The sequence below is a fragment of the Falco rusticolus genome, chromosome 19 (genome assembly GCF_015220075.1).
Source record: "Falco rusticolus isolate bFalRus1 chromosome 19, bFalRus1.pri, whole genome shotgun sequence".
NCBI lineage: Eukaryota > Metazoa > Chordata > Aves > Falconiformes > Falconidae > Falco > Falco rusticolus.
In genome coordinates, this window is record NC_051205.1 from 1,337,591 (window position 1) to 1,356,223 (window position 18,633).

Below are 18,633 nucleotides of genomic sequence, written 5' to 3' on the forward strand. Positions count from 1 at the left end.
CATCACTGGGTTGTCAATGGCTCCAGGTACTCCTGTCACTGAGGGCAGCCGTGATTCCAGCTCCTGTGGGCATCGTGTGGCTGGCGAGGGGCCCGGTGCCCTCGGGGTGAAACGGCACCTTCACCGCGTTTGCACCTGATCCGAGATGGGGTTGGGGTCCCCTTGGATCGGGGGCCCTAGGGACCCTCCTGCCTCCCCGGGATTTAGGAGCGTGCCTGGAATTTGTTGCATTCCTGGTTCTCCTGGATGCATCGTCGGAGCTGCCGATTGCCCCGGCAGTGGGAAACAGCCATAAAGACCCGTGCCGGGGCCGGCGACCTGATTTCCGAGCCGTTAAGATCTCCAGCGCGAGGTGCAACCTTCGCTTTGGCGCTTTTCCTGATCACGAGGCTGCGTGAAACCGAATGTGACGTGCAGCTGACAGGGAGCATCCATCTTTGCAGCGCTGCGGTTTGCCCGTGCCGAGAGCGGCCTGGCTTCCTCTTCTGACGGCTAACGGTCCCTGCTCGGAGCATCCCGGTCCCTGCTCGGAGCATCCCGGTCCCCGCCATGTTCCCAGCCACTCTGGCAGAGCAGCAAGGGGATCGCTGCCTCCATTCAGATCTTTCTGGGTGGGGGAGAGCAGCAGCACCTACTCGGCAGAGTTAATTAAACTTAAGATGCTCTTGAAAGTGGTTTTTCTGCCAATGTTTTCTTCCGAGGAAGCAGCGCAGGGCTGGTGATCGGCCGCTGGCGGGATGCAGGGAGGGTTTAAAGGAGAGGAGCTTTCCCCATTCATTCACTCCACTGCTTTCATCACTTGCTAGTCCCTTCAGCAGTTAAGGAAGAACAATCACCGAACCTTTTATTTTTTTTCCCTTTTTTTTTTTTTTTTTTTTTATTATTTCCTCAGTAAATGACAATTCCCTGCGCTTTCTTCTTCCTCGCCCAACAACGACCCGCTCACCGACCCCTGGTCTTGCGGGAGAGGGGGGTTAAGGGGCCGCAGCCCTTCCACGTGGGATAACTCGCCCCTTTTTGGAAGCCAGCTGGGGTGCGCCTTTGTCTGGCGAGCGGCCCCGCTCGTCCCAGCTCGGGAGTCCTGTTGCACCACTCAGCTGTAGGAATCACCAATTTTTCAAACGTTTGGGCAATAACAAGAACTAGGGATGTGATGGCGGGGGGATAAAAAATCCCTGTTATTTTTACAACCTCTGATATTACCCCACAGAGGGAGACCTTTTTTTTTTTTTTTTTTTTTTTTTTTTTAAAATGGGCATGTGGTTCGGGTGGTGTTTAAAGCTGCCAGTGTGCGAGCGCCGAACGCGTGGCTCTGCGTCGTGTTTGTGCCGAGGCACCACAGCAAAATGTGTTGTGTTTTTCTTTTTTTAACACACACAGGAGAACAAAAAAAAAAAAAAAAAAAAAGATTGGCTGTAAATCTAACCCCCGTGTAAAGCTATCCACCTCGTGCGCAGAAATTCAACCTATCAGGCCGTGCCACATGCTGCTGCCGTTTTATAGCGTTGGATCGACTGCTGGAAGATGGAGAAGAAACTTACTTTTTACGTGGAGCCACCGTGCCGAGACCTCACCGGTGCTTCTGCGTGGGCAGGTCGAGCGTGGTTTGGGGATCCGTTTCCTTCCGTAGCTCCGCGGGGCCGTGAGCGATCCCTCTGCGAGGCGCCGTGTTTTTGGATTTTGCCCGGAGACTTGTGGATTTCTCCTCCTTAATTTCCAGGTGGTTCGGAGGAGCCCGGTTACAGATGGCTGGGGTTTCAGGGTTTCATTTGCTGTGACTTTGTTGTTGTTGTTGTTGTTGTATGTAGGTTATTTTGCAGGGTTTTTTTGTTAAACACCACGTTTTGTTAAACGTGGGATGATATTTCACTGTTCGGTAACTTAGTTTGCAGCATCTCGGGGTGATGCACCAAGCGATGAGATGTTGCGATGAGCCTGCATTTCTCTCCTTCGCTGTTGCGCGTAGACTTCGAGTCGTTTCTTTTGATAGTTTCAGTATTTCAGGTGATATGGCTATTAAAAAAAAAAAAAAAGGAAAAAAAAATCACAAATATTCTCTGCCTCAGCTGCGCTTTCTTCGGGAGGTTTCCGTGGAAAAGCGAGGAGCTGTGCTCGCACGTGTCCCTGTGGACCATCTGCCTGGGGAGAGGCTCGCTTTGCCACGGCGCGTACTTGCTGTGAGAGCTGGAGTTGAAGTGCTTATCTGGGTCATATGAAAAAGGGATATTCTATTTTTTAATTCTGTTTTTTTTTCCCCCCCTAAAGAGCATGGCTCTGAGTTGGGGCTTTGGCAAATACATCAGCTTGCCTGGTGTGAGGGTTGGGGCGGCTGATGAAGGCTGGAGGGCTGCTGGTGGCCTGGGGATGTGCGGTGACTCTTGTTTTCCTGCTTTTTTTTTTTGTTTTTTGAGCTGGAAATGAATGGATGGAAGGTTTTATGAACCTTCAAATGGAGCCACACGCCCGGCACTGCCCCGGCGGTTGAGCCCGATGGTGCCTTTCCCCCCCTCCCCGAGCGTTGCCAGCCCAGCGCAGCGTGCCCAGAAGGTGTCGGGAACACGAGCGTGCTTCCCTGCTCTCTCCCGGGCTTCCAGCTAAACTGGAAACCAGCCTTCAGACACCACCAGCGTCACGCGCCAAACCCGATTTGGAGAGAAATTACTTGGCGGGTTAATTGGGCAGAGGATGGAAGGCGCCGTGGCGGTGCCTGGCTCCAGCGATGGACGCAGCTCAGCCTCGGTGGGGCTATGGAGAGAAAGCGCCTTGGGCTGGGGTCTGGGGACCCCCAGGTGTTGGTGGGGGGGGTCATTTGGGCATCACAGGTCCCGTCCTCGAGCTGCACAGCTTTCTCATCGTGCATGCATTCCCTCGGAGGCATTCCTTGCCCTTTGCTCTCTCCCCTTCAGACGCCCAAAGAACGGCATTAAGGATTTTTTTTTTTTTTTTTTTTTTTATGGAATCGAGGACAACTGAAGTCGTTTTCAGGATTTGGGTGATTTTTGTCGTCGGTTTTCCCCCAGCATGACCCACGTAACTGGGACAGTGAGCTCTGTGTAACGAAGGCAGGTGAGGTTCTGCCTCCGTTTGCTCGAGGTGCTGCTTCAAACAAAACTCAGCCGTGTTTTCCAGCAGAGCTCCAGCCCACGTGCTGGTAACGCTGCCCTAAGGTACAGCGGCTTCCTCGCTGCGACCGATCAGTCCCCTCCTGTCCCTTGTGCCAACCCAGAGTGGATAATTATCCCAGGCTGGGTGTTTTTAGGTTTGTCAAGTGCCTCATTGCAGGCACAGACCTGAGAAAGCTCATCCCCATCCGTGGGAAGCGGGTCGGGGAAGAGGCTACCATGCTAGGATTTTTTTTTATTTTTTTTTTTTTAATTCTCCGTGGTTTTCGTATAAATGGGGCATATCGCTTCTAATTGCTCGCCCTCAGCCCTCGCAGAGACGGGGTTATTTAAGATGTGTTGAGGAAAGGGGGATAACACTAAACTTCAGATCGCAATTAGTTTTGCAACGCAGAATATTATCCGGTTATTTGTGATAACGGTATCCAGAATATGCCTGAAATCCTTCTGAAGACCAGCACCAGCATTTGGAATTTGGAGGGTGTGAGGAGAGGCGCTTTCAAGCCTCCTCTCTAAAATTAGACCCAAGACCGGCGCGGAGGAGTCTATAAAGAGCCTTGAGGGCTTTTTGCCGTGGAGCATCGACATGACCATTGCGCGTCGGTCCTGCGAAGCCGCATCCATTTTGTTTCATCCCGAACCAAAGCCCTTCGGTGCGGCGGTGGCAGCCGGTATTTCCAGATAGGTGGTGCCAGCTCTGCTGGAGCCGGGCACGTGCCGGGATGGCTTAACAGCCTTTCGCTGGATGGAGGCTGCTACTGCTCGGGTTTGAGCGCGGTAATGTTGCGGTTGAACCCTGAAATGGCCCCATTTCAGGGTCCCGGTGGTGGATTAGGGCTTACAAGCCCTGCCTGGTGCCTGGAGGTTGGAGGAGCATCTTGCTGGATGATGGAAGGAGCTGCGAGAGGGGAGGGAGAGGTGTTCCAGGAGCGTTCAGGCGGTGTCAGAAAGCAAAAGCCAGAAAATTTTCTCGGTCTGGGCTGAAACGAGCTGTGTCCTCCCATCCCATGGCACGCCGGGGAGCGGCGAGGGCGGAGGGAAGGTGCCCTGTTGTGCCCGGAGGTGCTGGGGGAGCTGCCCCGCGCTGTCCGTTTCCCCCAGTTTATTGGGGTCTGTCGCAGCAGTTGGCGTGCTCGTAGCGGTTCTTTTCCTGCCTACGTTTGCCATGCCTGGTCTTTAAAGGCAAACCTGGCTGCTGTTGGATGGGCGACGGCGCGGTGCCGGTGCTGGGGCGGCTGCCGGAGCCGGGCGCTGGTGCCTTTTGGGTGCCTGCGTCCCAGCATCAGCTCAGTACGGCTGCGCGGGGGCCCGACGGTGCTGATCATGGGAGAGCTGGTAGCCCCGTGCCTTTTGGTGTGATGGAGGAGATAAAAATGCCTTAAAACATCCAGGTTGGGATCCTGTCGGGGCGGTGGTGGCGGTGCCGCTGGATGTGGGCTTCTGGGGGAGATGGTAGTGACCAGAAGCTCAAACCGCCTGAGGCTCAGGAGTGTGTTTTTCCAGAGTATCTTGGATTTAGGCCTCGTTTTCATTGAATCTCAGAAAACGCCTGCAGGAACAACCCTGTTTCTTTGGGATTAGACCTAACCAGAACCCATCTGTCACCGCGGGAAGAGGATGCCGCTGCTTACTGCCTGCTCTCCATCTCTTGGACCCACCGCTTCGGCTTCTGCCCTGCCCGTGGCTGGGAGCAGAGCAGCCCTGTGCTTTCACACCACAAAACATTTAAATCCTCCTCTTCCATTCTGGTTAACCCTTTGGTTCGATTTGGGGGGCTGGGAGCAGGGTCTTTGTCCCCAAACCTCCATAGAGAGAAATATTTGCAGGGAATAGAAACGCTTCTGCGTGTGGCAGCTCGAAGCGTTGCCTGTCCCCATCCGAGTCTTTCCCGGCTTGATGCCGTGGTCTGGGGAGGTCAGGGGTCTGCTGGGGAGCAACTGGGCACGTCCCTCCTCTTCCTGGGGTCCCAGAGGAGAGAGGCCGGACCTCTCCCCGCTGCCTCGGTGAGCTGGTGTGTTGGGATCAGGCTTTTTATCCTCCTCCTGCCAAGCCTGGATACCTTTTGGTCGCGTCCCCACCAGCAAGGGAGCAGATGGAAACGTGTTTTTTCAGGCTCCCAGCAAGGAAGGAGGACAGGTCTGCCTGAAACGCCTCTAAATCTGGCTCCTGCCCCCCAAAGCCATCCGCCCTGGCGAGGTGCTTTGGGGTGGGTGTAAGGCAGCTCCGGCTCCCTGCTCCCCTCCGGACCGTGCAAGAAGCTTTCCCAGCGGCATCCCGGCGTGAAGACTCGCAAAGCAAACGTGGGAGCTCTTGCTCCGCACCCTGGGGTCACATCCCCCCTTTCCAGAGCCGGGGAAGCTCAAGGAGAGGTGGATAACCCGAAATCCTCCTGCCGGCGAGGCTTTCGCTGCTGACAAGTTCAGGGTTTAACAGTTTGCTTGTCTCTCTTTCTTTTTCTTTTCCCGGCTGCCTAACGCAGTTTGGAGGAGAAAGATACTCGCTTGAATGAATTATAAAACTTGTTTCGCTGCAGTGGGTCTTCATTTTTCCTTTTGTCTGCAGCAGAGTCACTGTTTGAGTAGAATAAAATTAACTTCGTCCCTGAAAAGACAAAAGAGCTGAAACTCCTTGCTGCTGAGAGGAGCGGAGGGAGGGAGGGGGCAGGACATTATCTCAAAGGCCCCATGTGCTTTTGCCAATCATAATGTTTTGGGTGTTTTTTTGTTGGGTTTGTTTTGTTTTTTTTTTTATAATCTAGAGTTTTAAATTTTAAACACTTTACCATTTTCAAATGGTTCTTTTATATAGAAGTTTTTGCTCTGTTTTCCCAGTCAGTCGCTGATAGGCGTGAAACGGAAACAACCAATGTAAAGTTAACGAAGCCGCAGCATCGTTACAAACACCTACAGGTGTAGCAGTGCCTCCGTCTGCGCGCCGGCAGCTCCCCGTGCTTAGCGAGGGACTGAGATGTTGAAGGGAAAAAAACCTCCTTGTCCTTTTCCCAGGACTGCGGAGCCAGTCACGCAGGGTAATGTTAGGGTTTGTGCTGTCAACCGTTTGTGAAAGTTGGATCGCTGCCTTGGTGAGGTGGCTGAGTGGAGGTCCGTACCAGGCCTTGGGGTGGCTGGAGATCTGGGTGTCAGCTGAGCTGCTCCCAGTTTACTCCCAGTTTAAACCCACCCTTTAGATGGCGCTTAGTAGCGATGACGCGTGGCAGCGAAGATGCTGCTGCCGTAACCGGACCGAAGCCGTCTGCTCCTCGAATGCGTCTGTGAACGCCCCGCGCAGCTCTGTCACCAGCCAGATGATGCTCTTTAGATATTTGGTTTGTTTGTTTGTTTGTTTTTAAAAGGGAATTTTGAGTGAAAGGAAATCAATCAGAGAGATGCAGACTTTCAGAGAGTTTCAAAATGGTTGCTTGGTAATCGTCCCTTGTTGTTGGAAGTCCAAACCTAATGCATTTTCCCGTTCTATGAATCACTCCTTAACTTGCTGCTTATTAAAGTCCCTGATTCCAATTTAATCTTGGAGACCTGACAATTTTAAATACCTACTAGTGCAGCCTGAGCCCGATTTGGCATTTCAATAGCTCATTGTTTTAGTCCCTGCAACAATTTTTGACAAACTGGCGGCCACGCAGAGGAAAGCGACACTTGGGGCTCCGTGGCCGGAGTCTCCGTGTTCGATTCGGAGCCACAGGTTTAACGTAACGCTGCATGTTCGGTAGCCCTGGGAAGACACGTGTCTGCTGAAATAGGAGAGAGATACTAACGGACTTGTTTTTAGAGGGATGGCTTTAACAGAAGATCAGCTCTAGAATTTCTTTACCGTTTTAAAATAACATCCCTTCTGGGCTCAGCTGTATCTAGTCGGTGTGTTTCGCGGAGATTTGGATAAATGGAAGGAACGACGGGTCGGGAAGCTTGCTGCAAGCCACACAGGGTGTCTTAATTAATTGCTGGGTGGCATATGGTGGTTTTGGGTGCTTCTCTTGGTGTGCTGGGGAGCCTGTTTTCTCCGTGCCTTGCAAATGGGGTTTGGCTGGACCACCACCACGCCTGGACTCCTCGCTTTCTCTTCCCTGGATGAGCTTGGTTGTTGTTTCGCTCTCACGCTGCTATCTTTACGCTGATTGTCCTTGCTTTACTCTCAGTTTGCTGCTCCAAAATAAGGTGGACTCAAAGTGCCGCTCGCTAGTTTGACGTTTCAGCGCTGAAAACAACCGGACTGGGAAGCCGGCAGCAGCTGGACACGGTTAGCTTCCCCTGCGTTGTGAGGATAGAAATAGGACTGCCGGCCGTTCGCTTCCCGGTGGGATAGCGCTGCGATGGAAGTACCGTGGTGCGGCGACCGGTCTGTTAAAATGGCCACGGAAAGTGAGCGAGGGGAGCCGACCTGGGCACGCACTGCAGAATCCGAAGGAGATCAGTCAAAGGATGGATCCGAGCCGTGGTTGTGTGGCGTTTTAGGGAGAATTGACCATTTCGGAGGGGTTAACCCCAGACCTGGACTGGATTTAGGTGGCAGGGTTGTGCCAGCGGGGACTGGCCCATAGAATGTGAAATAACTGCGTTACCTGGAGGCCATCCTGGTGGTCTTTTCCCCGTGAACGTTGTTCTGCTCCGTGGGAGTTTGCTGGTGAAGCCTTGTTAACCCTTGCCTTGAGATGAGCGGGCTTTGAAGTTGTATCGAATGGCAAAATTAAAAAAAAAAAAAAATCATTCCTTCCCTCATGTAATCATCTTCCAGTTCGACCAAAATATTTTTCAAAGTACTCGTCGTTAGTCTGAAGCGGCGTTACAATGATGACAGTCATCTGCTTGCTATTAGCTAATGAGAAGGAAGGAAAGAAAATCCAAAACCATCAAGAGGAGGGGATTTGATCCAGGAACCCTCTGTTTTGGAGGAGAAGAGGCAGCTTGGGTGACAGATGTCTAACCGAGGGACGGCGCAGGTGGGGAATAAGCAATGAGGGAAGAGATGAGTCCTGTCGAAGCCCACCCTGGCCCCGCTGCTTGCTTGGCTGCAGAAGCTGTCCTGTGCGGGTCCCGCTCCGCTGGGGACTCTCCGGCACTCCCCAGCACCACGAAGAGCAGTTGCGACCCATGGGACTGCTGTTTGTGTTTTATTTCCCCCCCAGAAAAATCATTCGTAGAGATTTATTGTGTTGGATGTGTTGATGTGAAGTAGCAGCGGCAGGGACGCGGGTCTGTATCCTGATGGGCGTTTGGGTTCCTCGTGGAGTCTCGCCTGGAGGCTTCAGCGCGGGGTTTAGGCACCACGGAGGAGCGATGCCGCCCGGCGTCCCCATCCCTGAGTGCCACGGGGACAGCACCGCTCTCAGTGGACGACTTTGTTACGGCTGTTCTTAACGTTTATACCGCCGGCAACGGTCTGTTGTGGGATGTTTAGTTCTGCTTGAATTTTAAATTTGGTAGAAGTGTTGTCATTAAACCTTTTTCTCCTCTCCCATCGACTATCATGATAGTCACTGCTCCTCGGATCGCGGGCTTTCAGCTTGTCCTTCGTGGAACGGGACGAGCCTCCCTGCCGTCTTTGTGTTGGGCGTCTTGGGGGCTCACCCTCGCTACCAGCCTGTGCCTTCAAGCCCACCTGTTGCTCCTCCTGTCTTACACCCTCCTCCTGCGCTGTTAAACGCGATGGGCTCGTCGCCTGTCCCCGCTGCCGCGACCGTTACCCAATTTTGTTCCTGATTTTGGGGTTGTGGCACCGGCCCGGTGTGGGGTGGGCAGGTTGTGGGCTAAATCTGACCCTGCAGCGCGTTCGTCCTGTAACCAGTGACTTTATAATTCAAACTTCCCAAATATTTCATCCCGATAAATTAACTCCGGGCAATTGCATCCTACTTTTCTGGTCGGCTGCCTCTTTCTTACTTTCCTGATTAGTTACCTGGGAAGGCTTGAAGGTTTGCCGCCCTGCCACCCGTCCTTTGTGCATTACGCGTAAGAATCGCTGCAAAAACATAAATGCAGGGAGGATGGGGACTTCTGGGCTAATCACCCAGCAGAGCGGATGGGAATGGGGCGAGATTTCTCAGCGATGGATCACCTGCAGATAATGAATTGGGTTCGGGAAACAGAGCCGCATAAAAGCAGCTATTGTTAGCACTTTTGCAGACTTCGTCAAAGGCCTTTTTAGACTGGAAATAGAAGCACCCAGAGGATGGGTCCTTATGAAAGGACCCTAAAATTCAATTAAAATGAACAGTCCAGTGATGTTTTACCAATACCTTTCCCCATCCTGGCCGTAAAGATCTTTCAGAAGCCTTGCAGCAGTGGGATAAAGGACAGGGCAGGAGGAGAGATGTGAGGCATCTTCAACCACCCCTCGTTTGTTGGGAACGGTTTCATCTCTGCCGAATCTCTGCCTGCCTTCAAACAAGGATGAAAGGTCTGGAGGAAGATGGGGAGTATGAAAAAAGCGTGAAATGGGCCTAAAAAAAAATAAAATAAAATAACCGGAGAATGGAAGTGGCTGAGGACACGCTGAAGAAACTTTTTGCTGCGGCAGGTTGATGTCACTGGGGAGGTGAGACGGAGAGGTGTAGGATGGAGCTTGCCCTAGGGGGAACCATTGGAGGTGGTGGTGATGTTCCTCTGAAGAAATTCCAAGCTGCCAGGCTGGGCAGAGCCTCCCTGTGGTGTCCGGGGAGGTGAGTACCGGTGCGTGGACACCGAGCATCGTACCGGCTCCCTGCAGGGGGGCTGAATTTCAGCTGTGAAGACCCGGGGCTGAGGACACGTTGCTCAAGCGTGAGTGTCGAGGGACGTTCAGCAAAAGCATCTCAGTTCTGGGTTTTAAATGAGGAGGGGGTCGGCTCTGTCGATAACGGGACTCAAGCAGCGTTCCGGTCAAGGTAACGGCGGTCTGCGGGGGGAGAGGAGAACCGGTGCCGGGATGTGGGCAAGGTGGCAGCCCCCAGCCCCGGCCGAACCTGAGCTGCATTTCCCGGGTGTCACCGTGTAGGGTTTTTTTTCCTGGGATTGACCAAATGCAGTGCAAGATGAGTGGTTGCTCCCTGGGAGAAGCCCCACTTGCCCCGCTGCACGTGGAGGGGGGCCGTACCCCCCAGCGATGCCCAGCTGACCGCGGCGCATCAGCGGCTGCAGGTTTCTTCGTGCCGTATGGAAAAGAGCGCTTGCCTAACGTGACACCTTTTTCCCCTGAGACCCCAAAACACGTCATTTCTTTGAGCGGAACCTCAGGATTTTGGAAGATTTGCAGCCGTAATGCCCTTGGGCTTTTTCTTAAAAAAAGACTATTTTACCCAATTTCTTATTCCGCGCTTCTCCCGTGACCTGCCACCCAGTCCGCACGTTTTCGGTGGACGCAGCCTGGAAACACATCTTATCGGGGCCCAAACTACCACCTCATTAGTTTATAAATCTCGGGTAAGTGCCGTGTAATTAAAGCCTGATTAGTTATTTCCCCTTTTGTAAACGAAATTGTTCCATTTTATCTAATAAAGGCGAACGCGGGTAGTACCAGTGCTTGGAGTGGCAGTGGAACTCTGCTTAATTACCAGATTCTGTGCAGCCCATAGGTTGACTAAATACACGATAGTTACTGGGTATTGTAGATTACATGGTTATTTGTGTGCTCTGTAATAGCTTTATTTTTAGAAGATGATTTGATAAATGCTTACAGCATGTAAACCCAGTGAAACCTGCGCGCGCGATCTCGGCAACAAAAAGATGTAGTTTGTGAGTCGGTCACTTCTGCTCGCTTCGCGAGGAAATTAAGCGTAGTGCTAACGCTAATGACGTGCGGGGAACCTCTCCAAATTGACGCTAGTGCTCTCGTTAACCTTTGATTAGCACCATCTTGTGATTTGCAACCCAAAATGGAAGGTTCCCGTTCTGTCAGCAGTCTCAGCTGCCCGGGCACGGTGGAGACGCCGGTTCCTGCTCCCCGTTCAGCGAGGCCAGGGTTGTGCTGGGATCCGGGGTGATGCGTCCATCCACCGGCTTTGGGAGACGCCTGAACTGGCTCGTTAACGGCAGGGGGTTGAGGCTGGACCCGTCTTAATGAAGGATGCCACGTGGGGTGGGGGTGAGCCCTGGGTCTCTCCCTTGGGGTGGGAACTTGAAATGGTAAAATAGGAGGAACGGTAACACGTGTTGGAGGTGCCTCGTGGAAAGGATAAGGTTGTTGGGGGGAAAAAAAAAAATATCTGTTCCAAGCCTTTTAACCTGTTTCTGGACACGTGTGCGTAGACCCTTGGGTAGGGTGAGCATCTTCGCTTTGGTGGCAGGCTCCCTGCCTCTCGGCTTCTCTGTTCTGGCTTGCAAAGGCAGGGGAATATTGGTTTTATTTCTGCTTTTAGCATAAAGACACTGAATTAGCTCATTCCGGTTTTACAAAAAGCTGTTGGGCTCAGCAGGGCTGGGCTGAGGTGAATGTGAATCGCTTCTGTCCTCGGTGCTTTCAGAGGAGCTGCGTGGTGGACGCTCGAAAGGCACGTTAATTCCTTTAATGAAGCCTCAAACTTGTTGTCGTTACCGCTGTGTTTCATCTTCACCCGCTTGCTTCCAGCCCTGGGCTTCAGGGCGCCCTTGCCTTCGTGCCGCGGCGTCCCCGCCGCCAGCCAGAATCCTGCCAGATCCCTGCCGGAGGAGGGAAGGTGATGCCAAAGCCACTGGTGGCGGTTTTGAAACCATCCAGGTGTTTGAACCCAGGTGTTGGTGGCTGCTCCGCTCCAGGCTCTGCCAACCAGGGGTGGGAGATGCTCATCCCACCAGCAGGGATGCGGTCCACCCTCGTGGACCTTCGCCCGCATCCCTTGGCGTTGCCGCGAGGGGATGGAGAGGATGCTTCGACGCCTTTCCCCTACGGCGGGGCGTACACGCTATGGCCCTGTGCGTGCTGGCTTGGGCATGCGGAGCGTCGAGGGACCCCCGAGCGTTGCTTTCGGGAGCGAAACGGTTAAAATACCATCAGAGGAAAGGAGCTCTCATGAATGAAGACAAAGTTTGGCGGGGGGCCAGGGGCTGCTGGCGGCTGGGGGGGGCGGGGGGTGGCGGTGGGAGGGGGCGGCAGCCAACTGACTCTTATACCACAACCCACTTTAAAAAAAAAAAAAAAAAAAAATTTAAGAGATAATTCCATGTCCTGAGGTTACAAACCGGCTGCAACTGGTTTTTTTTTTTTTTTCTTCTTTTTTTTTTTTTTTTTCCTCTCTTTTTCCCTGCCCCGCGAGGCATCATGGGTAAAAGTAAGCATCCCCCTTTTCTTTTGTTTAATATAACAGTACAGCGCATGATTGGCAGGGAAGTGCCCGTTTTGAGACAGGGTTTCTGCAGGTCCCTGGAGGGGGATGGCACGCGGGGCCGCCCATGCTCTTCCGAGAGGGCTCCTCGTAAAAAAAACCTTGGCTCTTCCTCGCCCTCCTCTCCCCCCTTCCCGCTCCGCCGTCCCCGCTCCCTGGCTCTCCCGTCCCCCCTTCCTTTCTCCCTAATTTTCTTGACAACTAGAGGAGGCAGCAGGAATATTGTACCTGTAAGTATTCTTTAGACTGTCCTTTTTTTTTTTTTTTTTTTTTAAAAAAAATTTTTTTTTTAACAGACAAAAGGCTCTTTATGGATTATCGGATCTGCTTTTTCTCTTTTTTTATTTATTTTTTTTTTTAACCATGAGTTTGGCAGCTAAATGTAATGTCTTTACAGAATATTTTAAGGAGAAAACTAGCACTGTTGCTTGTATTTGCTGTTGGAGTGGTTCCCTTCCCCCCCCCCCCCCAAAAAAAAAAACAACCACCAACCCACCTCTCTCCAGGCTCCAACCATCGCTATTCTGCCGGAATTCCTAAATCCGACCCTCCCCGTTCTACTGCTGCAAGGCCGATCTCAGGTATTAAAAAAATAATAATAATAAATTTTTTTTCTTTTGTCTCTAGCGCTCATGCTTTGCTGTAACAGCACCACCCCCCTTCCCCTTCCATTTTATTATTTGATTTTTTTTTAATTTTTTTTTTTTTTTTTTTTTTCCGCTCCCGGCCCCGGCCCCGCGGTGGCCGCCAGCTGACGGGCGCGCGTGGCCGGCGGCCAGCGCGCAGGAGCGTGCGGCGCGCACAAAGGCAGGGCCCGCAGTCGAGGAAATCGCGGCGCATTATATAAGGAAGCCTGCGTCATGCTCAGCCTGACGGATGGGGAGGAGAGGTGGAGGAGGACAGAGGCGAACGCTCCCCTTTCCCCCCCTCCCTTCATTACTATTATTTTTTTAATTAACTGACCGGTTCGTTGAGGGTGGGCAGCGCTTTCCCCAAATCGTGCCATCGCAGCCAAATTCCCCATAAAGCAGGACGAGTATTTTTTGTATATATATATATATTCCCCTCCCCCCCTTCCTATTCAGGGGCAGAAAGCGGCTTTTTTAAATTTTTTTTTTTTTTTTCCTCCTCCCCATCTGCCACAGGCTAAAAATGATTTTACGGGGTAAGGTGTAATGGTTGTGGCAGCCCTGATTACCTCCTAATAAATTAACTTTGTTAAAAATGCAAACTTAGGAGGGGAGGGGACAGCAGCACTTTTGCTCCTCACCACTCGGTTCGTTCTCTGCAAAACTCCACCCGGGGCTGCTCTGAGCCGGACTGGGGGTCTGGGGTGGGGGTGGGGGGGGTCCGGGTTGTGTCCCCCCAGTCCTGCACCCCCCCAGCCACGAGTATTTTATCCAGCGAGACGGAGTCGACCGGGAAGTTGCGAGGTGGCTGTACCGACTGCCGGCGCTTTTTAGAATTCGCAGACAAATATTTTGGCTGATGGTTTATTAATTGGCTCGGTGGATGGGGCTCTGCTTTGCTGGGGGGAGGCGAAGGAAGCCGGGGGGGGGGGGGACACACGACACACACCCCGGTGTCTCCCACCGCTCGGGGCTGGGGATGGGAAACAGCCGAACTGTTTAATGAGTTTGCGCCGAAACGACTGTAAGAATTTACAGTCTGCTGCAACCGAGAGACAGCTCCCCGATCCTGTCGAAAACTAGCCTGACGGTTTGTCTTCTAAAATATTTTCTTTGTCTTATTTTCATCCTTCTTCCCCTCCCCGTGCATCTGCACAGCAGGGAGAAACCTGGCTTAACCCCCCGATTTATGAATGGCTCTCCCTTTTTTTTTTTTTTTTTTTTTTTTTTTTTTACGCTCGGTGGATTTTTTTTTTAAAGGCTGTCAGCTCTTTTCTCTTTGTTAAGGCTGGAGTTAGGGCTGTGTGTTTCTTTAAAGCCTCCTGCATGTTCTGCTCTCGATAAAAATCGCCACGATAAGGACCCTACGTATTTTTCCTTCTTACCTGCATCAAAATTCCTCCACGGGGCTGTAGCGTAGTATTTCTCTTCGCGGCTCGCACAATCATCCGAGCCCGGCGTAGGATTTCTTGACAACTTACAATCTGTAGCATCAGGATTCAAAGAGCGGCACGTTTTTATTCGAGAGCGGGTGGTTGGGTTGGGTTGGTTTTTTTTTTCATTCCCCCCCCCCCCCCCCCCCCCCCCCCCCCCCCACCCTTTTTTTTTTTTTTTTTTTTTTTTTTTTTTTTGCATCAGCGTTCTTGCCGATCTCTCTTCGGACCGCCGAGCCGTTAAGTCATAATTACCTTTTTAGGTTATTATCCTTTTTATAGTATTGTATGGAAATGCTCGTCTTGGGAGCCAGCCATTTTGTGTGTGCCGTGTCGAAATGCATTTTACGACGTCGAACGTCGGTTTGTGTTCAGCCTAGATGGAAGCGAAGGCGTCGGAGCGGTGCATGTGCCGGGCTCGGGGCAGCCCCTAGACGTGGTGTTGCATCCCACTGTACCGGCAGGGCTCCGGACAAGGAGCCCAACGGGGTGGACGCTGCGGGTCGCCGGTGGGCTACGGCGTCTTTTGAAGCGTGCGGGGGGGATTGTGCCGCTCGGGGGTGCCCACACGGCTTTTGGAGCACCTTCAGGTAAGTCGGACCTCGCCTCCTCTGCGCGGGTAAATGCCGGTCCCGCTCCCGAGCCGCGACGGGCAGGGCTTGAAGCAGCTTTTATTCCACCGACTTGAGTTTTTAATATATAAATAGCGGCGTGGTTCGCGGTGTTTGGAGGGACCAAGATGGCAGAGCTGCTTGGAGCACCGTCGCTCTCCCCGGCACCACTCGGGCGTTGGGTCCCCGCGAGCGTCGCGGGTAACGTGGGGGCGTTGGGGTTTGGGTGCTGCTGCAGGTGCCTGAGCTGCCGAGTCTCTTCCGTGCGATCCCGTGCGTTATCAACGTGTTTGCTCTGGGAATCCAACCCCTTCGCCTTCTTTGCACTAACGCACCCCCCGCTGTTTCTGAGCTGCGTGTGAAGGTGCTGCTTCCCCTCGGGTTTAACTTTGGGGGGGGGGGGGGGGGTACCTGCATCGTTTTGGAATCCCTCCTCCCAGCAGGACTTATTCCCAGCATCTGGTGGGAAGCTGGAAGCAACGCCGAGCTGTCGACGGAGGCGGGGTCTGCCGCTCGGGCGGTGGGAGGGCAGCTCTGCGACCACCGGCTTCCCTGGGTGCTTGGGGTCTGCTTGCTTGGAAGAATAAAAAATACTCCGTTGGGATTTATTGGTGGCTGGAGGATGGCATCCTTCTAGTTGATGATGGCGCCTGGACGCTGCTCTTGCCCACGTGGGATGCGGGGGATGCTCTGCCCTCCTGGACCACGTCACGTAGTCCGCCGTGGAGATATCGCTGTACGTCTCTCCTTCCCGATCAGGCTGGGAGAAAAAGCGTCCTCGTCTGTTGGAGCGTCGTTCAACTCTAGTGGTCCGTCCATGTGGATGGAATCACGCTGCGCTTGGGAAGAGTAGAAATTAATCTTTTCTAGAAAACAGCCCTTCTCAAAGGGTTTAGGATGCGTCTGGTCTCCTGGGTTGCTGCAGGTGCCCGCCTGCCTGCGTTCCATCCTTGGATGGTGCCGACTTGTGCCCCTCCGCTTCTCCGCACCCAAACTCTGCCGGTAACGTTTGCAAAGGGCTGTGCGATCCCGTTCCTCCTCTGAGCGTGACCAGCTTGCTTTTCCTACGGCCCTCCTCCTTCCTCCTAGCGACCCGCTTGTCAGCGGGGAGGATTTTCCTCTCCTGAAGGCTCATCCGTAAACGTGCGTGCAGGAGATGCACACGCCGTCGCTCCCGCAAAATTTTCAGCGCCTGACTGTGACGTGCTCCATGCTTAAGGTGGAGTGGGGTCAGTGCTACGCCGTCGCGAGCAGCCTGGCTTTCCAGCCAGGATCATCTCTGGAGATGAACTACCCCGAGCCGCTTCCTCGCCACCGGGCTCACCCTCACGATGAGCGTTGAGCGTCCCAGCGGGCTGGATGGAGCTGCTGTGAGCTGGGGAGCGCTGCGAGCATCCTGAACCAGCCAAGGGCTGAAAGATGGGTGCTTCGTCCTCCAAGAGGGACCTGCTGGGTCGGCACTGGCTCCTCGGTGGCTGTGGGCTGGCTGCGTTGCCCTGGGGCTGCGTGGTGTTGAGCAGCAGGTCCAGGTAGGGTTATAAAGGTGACTTCTTCCCTGGATGGTGAAGAACAAGAACAGAAAATGCGCGATTGGCACGTGGAGCACATCCCTTCGCTCGGCACTGCCAGCCCGTGGTGCGCAGCACATCCTCGCCCTTCTCCTCCGCGGAAGACAAGCGGCTTGGCAAGGAGCAGAGCAGGCAACAGGTCTGGTTTATCCTTTTATTTTCTTTCCGTGCTCCCTTGGAAGCGGGATCCCAGCTGAGCTCTTCCAGCGCTGTCGGCTGCCCCTGTGCAGCGGCTCCGCTCGCAGTTACTCCTTGTGCTGCTGGAGCAGGGATGAGTTAAGGAAACTGGTTGTTACTGGGCGTGGTGGAACTGGGGAGACTGTGTGTCGCTGGAGGAAGATTTTCCTTTTAAGAAATGTCAGAGGAGATCTGGTGTAGAGCCCGTCTTGCCTCGGACGCTTGTGACGGTGGCCAGTATAAACGGCTTCGCAGGAAGGCAGGCAGAGGGCTGCCAGGAGGGTCATGCTGCAAAAAGTTTTAGCCTCGACTAGTTGGGAGAGGAGGCGGCTCGGGGATCCCTCGTGGGTGGATCTGAGATCCCTTGTGCAGAGTCTGGAGTGGAGGCAAAGAGGAGGCTTTGCTCTTGCCTGGCCGGGGATGGAGCATCGCAGCGTGTCCGTCTCGGCTGTCCATGCTCGGTGTGGCTGATGCTGCCTGGAGCGTGGCTGGCAAGCTCCAGGCTCCAGCCCAGTAAGCTCCAGCCTGGAAAGCTCAAGCCCCGGAGGCTCCAGCCTCTAGCCCAGTAAGCTCCAGCCTGGCAGGCTCCAGCCCAGTGAGCTCCAGGCTCCAGCCCAGTAGGCTCCAGCTCAGCAAGTTCCAGCCTGGCAGGCTCCAGCCCAGTGAGCTCCAGGCTCCAGCCCAGTAGGCTCCAGCTCAGCAAGTTCCAGCCTGGCAGGCTCTAGCCCAGCAAGCTCCAGCCTGGAAAGCTCCAGCCCAGCAAGCTCCAGCCTGGAAAGCTCCAGCCCAGCAAGCTCCAGCCTCCAGCCCAGTAAGCTTCAGATCAGTGAGCCAGGCTCCAGCCCGGCGAGCTCCAGGCTCCGGCCCAGTAAGCTCCAGCCCGGCGAGCTCCAGGCTCCAGCCCGGCGAGCTCCAGGCTCCGGCCCAGTAAGCTCCAGCCCGGCGAGCTCCAGGCTCCGGCCCAGTAAGCTCCAGCCTGGTGAGCTCCAGGCTCCGGCCCAGTAAGCTCCAGCCTGGTGAGCTCCAGGCTCCGGCCCAGTAAGCTCCAGCCCGGCGAGCTCCAGCCCAGTGAGCTCCAGGCTCCAGCCCAGCGAGCTCCAGCCCGGTAAGCTCCAGCCCGGCAGCCGGAGGCAGCCTCCAGCAGTGGTGGCGTGATCTCCATGTCGTGGCCTTGACCTCGGGCTCCTCGCTTGGACTCCTGTGAGAACAGAGAAGCGTAGGTTGCACCTCCCGGGCTGGATCGCATCCAGAGGTAGAAACGGGAGGATTTGTCTGGTGTCTCCGCTCGCAGCCTCCCTCTTGGCTCCGGGGGAGCCTTGCTGGGTGGCTGCTGGGTTTTTTTCTAAGGCTTTTCCTTCTGGGTGCTGCCAGCCCTGGCTGGGTAGGTAGGATGCTGCAGGAGCTGCCGTTGCCTTTCAGCTTTGCTGTGCGTCCGCCCGTTAATTGCAACCCGTTGATTAGTTCTGGAGGGTCTGAGGCCACCGGGAACAGGGGCTGGAGGGCGCGGTTGGTCGCGTAGGAGTCGAGGAAGGCGAAAGTGTGAGTTAGCACCATGGAGGAGCCCTGAAAGAAAGACGAGGAAGGGGTTGTAACCTCTCGGGGTTCCCTGAATAAACTCGAGTTGAAATCAGCTTCGGTTGCTTGGTCCCACCTTCATCAGGTGAACCTCAGAGGATATTTCTCCGTGCAGGCTGTGCATTAAGAACCAGCTATATCCCGTCCCCAGCTATACTTGCTTCTCCAGTGTAATATTCATTTTTTTAGCCCAACTCACTTTTTCCAGCTTTTAAAATAGTTTTGTCAG

The 18,633-nt window shown here is 53.9% G+C and overlaps 1 protein-coding gene across 2 annotated transcripts in view; it reads left to right on the forward strand.

Annotated features, from left to right (window-relative positions):
• The window catches only part of GATAD2B (GATA zinc finger domain containing 2B), a 42,349-nt gene that overhangs the window by 2,197 nt on the left and 21,519 nt on the right, over window positions 1-18,633 (forward strand). The window contains exon 1 of one of the 2 annotated variants that reach the window (XM_037370788.1): window positions 12,620-12,641. The exons of the other annotated variant lie outside the window; for it this stretch is intronic. The gene's annotated coding sequence lies outside the window, so the exon portion shown is untranslated. Of the gene's footprint in view, window positions 1-12,619; window positions 12,642-18,633 lie in introns of those variants that run through there. 2 annotated transcript variants of the gene reach the window in all.